The sequence below is a fragment of the Peromyscus leucopus genome, chromosome 6 (genome assembly GCF_004664715.2).
Source record: "Peromyscus leucopus breed LL Stock chromosome 6, UCI_PerLeu_2.1, whole genome shotgun sequence".
NCBI lineage: Eukaryota > Metazoa > Chordata > Mammalia > Rodentia > Cricetidae > Peromyscus > Peromyscus leucopus.
The window spans coordinates 121,104,923-121,112,820 of NC_051068.1; the positions used below are offsets into that span (position 1 = coordinate 121,104,923).

At 48.5% G+C, this 7,898-nt stretch overlaps 1 pseudogene; it reads right to left on the reverse strand.

The window, feature by feature from the left end:
- Positions 1-5,357: 5,357 nt before the first annotated feature.
- On the reverse strand, positions 5,358-7,453 carry LOC114699829 (annotated as a pseudogene).
- Between the last annotated feature and the right edge of the window lie 445 nt (positions 7,454-7,898).

Below are 7,898 nucleotides of genomic sequence, written 5' to 3' on the forward strand. Positions count from 1 at the left end.
GGAGTCGCTGGAAGACCCAGAGGGATAAAAACATACTGGAGGACAGGAAAAGCCATGAGCCTTGTGGCAATACATAGATGAATAGAAATGGGTTAATTTTAGCTGTAAGAGCTAGTTAGTAATAAGCCTGAGCTATAGGTAATTTAAAATTAATAAGAAGTTTTCATGTGGTCATTTGGGAACTGCCTGGCAGGAAGGAAAATTCTGCCTACACCTGGTGGGCAGTTCTTCCCTTTCAGTAATTTGTTCAAAAAAAAATGAAGTTCTCTTTCACTTATTGGTAACTCACACCCCATTTTACAGCTCTCTATTGTATCCTCTGATCCCTTCTAAACATCAGTACTCAGTAATTCAGGACTCACTATGTAAGTTCAACATTTTAGTGCTGATGATCTCTATAATAGTATATTTATTTGTAGATGATTTTGTTATTTTTCTGTACCTGCTTAATAAGGATAAAGAGGATGGTGTTTTGTCTTTTAATTATTTATCATCTCTCCATTATTTGTACGTACTGTACCAGCACTCTGGAAAAGATATTCGGCAATGGGGAGGTGTGCCTGAAGAAAAAAATGTGAAGAATTGTCTCAGGCCAGGGATATGGCTTGGTACTGTCAACTTTTCCAGGTGAAGTCTGATTTAAAAAATGTTGGGTTATAGCCTCATTCATTTTCTTCTTTAATTTACTATGTAATTTTCTTTTCTCTTTACTATTTACTTTTTATTCTATATATTTTAAAAATCATTTAATTTTAATTAAATTCTAAGGTCTTGATTATATCATTTACCTTATTTATTTTGATTATATTTTCACAATGAAGATTAACTGAGAAATTATTTTGTTTTGCTCATTTGACAAACACAAACTTGCTATAGTTTTTAAAAACAGTCCATCCAGCTGTGTTAAAATTGTGTTACAAGTTATTCTCTTAATGTACAGTAGACAACGGCAAATCAGTCTCATGAGTGCCATGAGTTTCATGGAAAAACGTTTGTGTCTCTTTAGATGAAGGAAAGGCCAAAGGGAGGACAAGGCCACACTCTCTTAGGGCTGAAGTTTATTCACTCTCTATTTTCAAGACTCGTGTCTCAGATTCATCTGTTCCCTGCAAGGAAATGTGAACACTAACTTTAAATTGGTAAGACTACTAATCCCTTAATAAAATTACACTTTTATTATGGGAGTCTATACAAGTAAGTGCTTCATCCTATAGATAATGGTACATTCCCCTTGGAGAAGTCTGACAATTCATAAATGTTTATGTTTTTTAGTGTGTGTGGGATGGGGGCAGAGACTGATATTAAATATGTGCCTCTAGCACTTTTCATATTATTCTCTGAAAAAGAGACTTTCTCTGAATCTGGCCCTCTATGGTTTGTTGATACTTGCCAGACAGCCAAACCCCAGGATCTTTCTGTTTTCTCTTCCACAGTACCGGGATTAAAAGCTCTCACTGGCTTTTTCTTGGGTTCTAAGCAAGCCTTTTGCTTACCAAACTATATCCCTGGCCTGAGACAATTCTTCACTTCTTTTTTGTTCAGGCACACCTCCCCATTGCAGATGATCTTTTCCAGAGTGCTGGTACAGAATGCTAATGCACAGCAGAGAGAGTTTTTTTTTTCCCATGCTGTGAAAGGGAGGCTAGTGTTCTTACTGTGCGTTATAAGAGGTCAGTATTAACTTTCTCCTATAATGAAATCTACTGTACTGTGAATGTGAGTTTTTCCCCTTTTCTAATATCCCATCTGGGGCTCAGAGAACCATCACCACCACCCCAAACAACAAAATGGTGTTAGTTTCATCATTATCATTGCTCTGAGCAGTAAAAGGTCTATTATCTCAGCCTCAAGAATCTGTGTTTAAGGCCAACATCTTTGAAACTGTGTTAGAGTAACCTAGTAATTTGCAAGGAGAATAAAACACCAGATTATTTGCCATCCTTAATAGACCATGCTTGCTTTGAGATCACCTCTTTTGATATTTGAAAAGTACCAAATTAGGTAATCATTTGATTGCATTCCAATAACTTTGTTTCTGTCCATGATTATCCCAGGTTTGATTAACTGTAAATAGCAGGGGACATGGGATAGACAGTGCAAGCCAATAGTAGTCAGTTGCTGTAGGAGAGCAAGTTTGATCAAGAACTACAAGATAAGTTATGTAAGATGAACTAAAGTCTCAGATGGGTGGCACTAGCAAATAAAAGGACATGGTAACCCACACAATTTTACTCATGAACAAGAAAGTATGTCATAGTCTTCATGACCAACATGACTGACTGTATTTGTAATCACCTAGTAGGCATAACCTTGAGCTTGTCTGGGGAGTTATTTCCAGAGAGGTTTTAACTGAAGGAAAACCCACCTTTTATATGGGTGACACTAACTGGGCTGTAGTCTTGAACAGAATGAAAAGGTGACGTTGACAGAGTGAGTTATACACAGCAGCACTAATTTCTCCCTGCTTCCCAACCGTGGACACAATGCAGCCAAACATCCATGTACCCTCTCTGCCATGATACACTGCATCTCCTCAAACCCCGAGACAAAACAAAGTCTTCTGTGATAGTTGCTTTTGCTCCTGAAATACACACACACACAAACAAACAAACAAACAAAGCCATTACAGCGTGACTTCAGAGGCACAAATACTGGCAGCTTACACTGCAACTGTCCAGTATAGATGTAACCAACTGTTTTATTAAATAAGAAACACAGAAACAATGTGAAAGAGAAAGCCGAGAGGTCAGAGCTCAGAGCCAAAATCTCACCCTTCCGCCTGCGGTGTCCCAGCCTCCCGAATGAGAACCCGAACGTGGGGCTAAAGAAAAAAAGGGCTAAAGAAAAAAAAAAAGGGAAGAAAAAAAAAGAAGGACTAAAGAAAAAGGACAAATGAACAGGGATAAAGGCCGGTGTTATGAAAAAAAAATAATAATACTAAAGACAAAGTCCCTTAACCAAGAGGCGCTCCAATAAAGTGTGATCTGAGAAGAATCCTCGAGTGGTGGTAAAGAGGATTAAGAACTCAACACACGGAATGGTGACGTCGGTAAATGCCCCACAGTTCCTAATTCTCTCTCTCAAATGAGCGGCAGCCGCTGGTTTGAGTTACTGGCGGGTTCCTGGCATGTGCACTTAACCTGCAGTATGGCGGGAATGAGGCCTCTGCAAGTGGCACATTAAGCTGCGTGGTGGATTTAGCCTTTGCTAGTTACAAAACAAAGGTTTCTGGGCTACACGCTGCTTGGATAAAAGCACAGATCCACGATGGCTCCCAGAGCTGGTGGAAAACGTACCACCGCCATGTTGGGAAGCTGAAGGGGGCAGAGCCAGCAGCCACAGAGCTGTTTCAGGCTTAGAAGGCTACAGTTTAAAGCAATAAGTTTGCAATAAGACAGATTCAGATGGAACAAGACTTTAAATGCTTTACAATGTGTGTGAAAATGTACATAGGCTTGGAAGAGAGAGGAAAAGGAACATAGACAGTTATATTGAAAGATTCCCGAAGGCAGTCTTCCCTCTGGAGAGACCCTCGCCCAGAGATCACACCGAGACCACAAGTCAGATGCAAACAGCAAGAGGCTTTATTCAGGAACACAGGTACCCGGGGCAACACAGTCCCTCAAGAGGCTCAAGAGACTGGCGCCCTGACGGGCTGGAGTGGAGGGTTTTTATAGGGTCTGGCAGCAGGAGCACGAGAAGCTCGGTTTACAGGGTTCTGATTGGACGATTCAAATGAGGCCAGGTTCAAACTCAGGACAGCTCGTGGTTTTTCCCCCGAGCTCGACACGCCTGCTGTCTGGCTCCAAGTTGTTTTTCTGACCTTTAGTACCCTTTTCTGGGGCCAGGTGGCCAGCCGTAGACACCCCGTGCTTTTCAGACCTTACTCGAAATGGCGTTAGGCTAAGCTAGTATGCTGGGGTCTTTCATTCCCCCATTCCTCAGGGAATGGAATCCTCCATTCATGGGGAAGAATAGGGATGTGGCTCCATTTCCACCTGGTTGAGTCGTTGGTATTGTTGGGTCAATACCAAGGTCTGAACAATAGAAACATGTTCCCTGATAAATTGGACAAGTCTGTTTAGGATGCAGGGCCCGAGTGTCAGAAGGAGCAATAAAATCAGAAGGGGTCCCATAAGGGTAGAGATGAGGGTGGTGAGCCAGGGGGACTTCCCGAACCATCCTTCAAACCATCCCTGCCGTTCTTCAAAGAATTATCTCTCACCACCCCAGTATGATACCGGGCCTGGGTGGCTAGAGGGTGACTGGGGTTACAGTAGCATTCAGAGCCGTGCTTGGGCGAATGGCCGAATTGGGTCGGGGGGTAGCCCTCGGGGGTGCCGGAGCGGGTAAAGAGGGGCACTTTTGGTCAGAGAGAACCTGGTTGGGACCTATAGAGGTGAGGGCTCCGTGATTTTAAGCTTAATTGTAAACACGACTCCCTGGTCCCGTCATGTAAAGTCTAAGTCCCCATGTTTTACCTTTAATCCAGTCTTGTGTTATCTCCCTTCCCTTCTGAGTAAAAGATATATTCAGGGGGTTGCAGGTAAAATTTACACAGGGCCCCCCCCCCCTTCCAGTAAGTGTTATCTCTTCCTGACGTGACAGTTCCCCAACAACGTCCTTGGGTAAGGGGACGCCATGAATGGCTTTCTCCTTGGGTAGTCCTTTTTACCCTAATGAGGTCCCAAGTGGATGAAGGCTTCCAATAGGTATTACCAGTTGTTTCACATCCCCATGCTTTACAGAAGTAACTTTCATAACCCCCACATTGTCTAATCATCTTTCTGTCCCTGTCTTGCTTCTTGTCTTTCTCACGTTCACGCTCCCGTTCTCTTTCTCTTTCTCTCTCTCGCTCTCTCTCTTTCTCGTTCCCGTTCTCTTTCTCTTTCTCTCTCGCTCTCTCTCTTTCTTGTTCCTGTTCTCTTTCTCTCTCTCGCTCTCTCTCTTTCTCGTTCCCGTTCTCTTTCTCTTTCTCTTTCTTCCTGGGGTGAGAGTCAGACTCCTGTGAGGGGGCATTTAGCTCACTGGAGTATTCACGTATTAAAACTTCAATAGCCCCTTGCACTTGCTGAAGCACTCGTGGTACACACGGACGTTGCGCTCACTGAGCTCCAGGCCCAGCGCCAGGCTGGCCGCCAGCTCCTTCTTGCAAGGCGGCGGATAGGCGCCGCCGCAGAGCAGCGCGTTGCACAGGCGCTCGGCGTCCGTCTTGGTGATGAGCCCGCACGAGGGCGCGGAGAAGGGCAGGATGCCCATGACTTTGAGGATCTCCAGCTGGTCGGCGGTGCAGCGTGAGCAATAGATGTGCAGCTCATCGCAGACTGAGTTGATCTGCTGCAGTGAGAAGTCGCGCAGCACTGAGTTAAGGATCTGTGGCAGGCACAGACGCTTCTCACCTCCCACTATGAAACAAGAGATGGTCTCCCCTTCCAGCACGGTCTCACAGCGCTCGTGGAGCGATCCGACGGCATGAAGAAGGGCCCGGGTAGTACAGGCGGCGGCTCCTTTATCACAGCTTGGCACCCTTGGAAGGTTCTGAGGACTGCCGCACATCTGTCCACTCCTGCATGGTGTTCTGCAGGGCCTGGGTCTCCTCTTTATCCACTTGGGCATAGTCTACCTTCTCATCCGATGTGACAGATGATGTGGATGGCTTGCGGTGAGGGCTCGGGAGCCTGGCTGGAAGTCCAGGCTAGGTAATCCACACTGCCAGTACTCTTCTTTGGAGCTGGGCTGTTGGTGCCACTGGGAACAGGGATGAGGGACATAGTTCTCCTCGCTGTCTCCCGAGTCTGTACTGGTGGCGGCAGTACTGGGAGGTGCTGGAGTTAGCGGTGTGGTTGAGCCTGGACCAAGACTTGGTGAAGGGGAGCTCATCGATGACAGTGTTGTTTCTCAGGTCCAGGGGTGTTGGCTTTGCTTTCCGGTCAGGCTTGAGGTTGCGATTGACCGGGGGTGGCTGGATCTCACTTCCTCGGCTGGGACCTCTATGGATAGGAAGGGCTGTGGATGGGTAGCCAAGCGGGTCAACGTGATGGGGCCCTGGGCTCATGGGGATGTAGACACTTTGGGAGTTGTCCCCTGCTTGTTCCATAGCCAGCAGGGTAGAAGAACCTGGGTTCATGGGTACATAGTTGTCATCAGAGCTGGCACTATCTAATCGACCCACGATAGTCTTCCCTGGAGATTCAGCAGACTAGCTGGCACTCTCTCCGCCTCGAGTTGGGTACTCATAGGTCTCACAGGAAGAAGCTCGGTGGAGTCGGCTGTTGTCCATTGCAGGGAGGGTATTGCGTCTGGGGATAGTAGCAGCTACAGATCTGCTATGTTCGCTGATTGGAGGTCTTTGCTGAGGACTGCCCCACCGAGGTGTTTCTGCCTGACTTGGCTTGGGGGGGCGGGTGGGGAGCTATGGCTGAGTCTCCAGGAGTGGCCATTGTCATGGTATTGTGGTTTTTGTCCAGTGTGAATGTTCTAGGGATTTGGTAGTCTGAGAGAGGGGTGGTTGGAACATCCATATTGTCCACTAGGAGGTCTCCAAACTCCCGGCACAGGGTGTTGCTGGGTGTCTTGAAGGTGTACACATCCTCAGTATCTGTCTCGGACCCTGTGAGGCTGCCCTTGGTGTGGCCTTGTGAAGCCAGGCTACGGGGGAGGTCATAAGTACTGTCTTTGAATTCTGTATTGTGTCGGCTTGGCTTGGGAAGGCTATAGAAGCCATGGACTTGACCGCTGACTCCATTGACACAGTGTCCATTGCCCTGGGCAAGTTTTTGCATGGCTGTATCACTCTTCTGCCGGGTGCCCTGAGAGAAGCTGGCACTCCTCACATTTTCTGTCCTTCGGCTTATGCACTGGTGCAAGTAGAGATACTCCTGAGGTGCACTGGTGGACAAGGCAGGCTGGATGTGGCCTGACACAGGGGGCTCAAACGTGAACAGAGTGGGCTGGCCAGAGTGTGAAGGGACGGAGGACTTCCTTTCTCGGAGCAGGTGCTGAGTGGAGCCGCTGACCTCAGCTGGAGAAGAGCGGAACCATGACTGGCTGAAGAAAGGTTTCTCAGGGAGTCTGTGCTCTCCCCAGCCTGATTAAAGCCGCAGATCTGGCAGATGCTCTGGACCCACTTATTCAGGTCGGCCTCTGTCTCAGCCACCAGGTAAAAAGTACGCTCACTGGTCTTGATATCGAACACAAAACTGTCCTGCAGCTTTTTCTTGTTGAAGGTCAGGCCTGTATCCACCTGCTCACACAAGTTCAGGTTGATGATCCGCAGGGGTTTCTTGGAGTGCTCGTTCTTGTAGTATTCCAGAACATCTGGGTCGCCACTCATCCGACCGCTCCGCAGTATAAACCAGCGTTTCTTCCAGGCATAGCACCTCAACTTCTTCTCGGGAGGCGATTTCCTCAGCCAGCCTGTGCACACCACATCGTTGCCGCCGCCGCCGCTCATGGTGCACGCCGTGAGGGCTCGAGGGCCAGGCACCGGAGGGGTTGGTGGAGGCAGTGGACGCGCTCCGGGCACAACCGCCACACACAGCCCACGGGAACTTGCAGATTCCCTCGACGGGGTGGGCGGGCTCCGCGTGCCCTGGGTTGGCGGTCGAGCCTCTCTTCCGCAGATCCGCGGACCGAAGTGGAACCCGAGTGGGAGCCTCGGGGACCAGAGCTGGCCGGCCTTCTTTCAGTGCACCCTCCCGGCCTCCAGGTGTGCCGTCCCGTCGCCCCGGCAGCAGTCGGGCTCGGCTGGGACTCTGCCGGGACCCGGAGCCAGGAGCTCAATGCCCCGCGCTCCGCCCCTTGGGGACAGGACCTCCCACGAGCGCTCCCTGCTGCGGACCCCACGCTGCACGCGCACACACAATGCCCGCGCGCGGTGTCCGCTCCGCTCTGCCCGC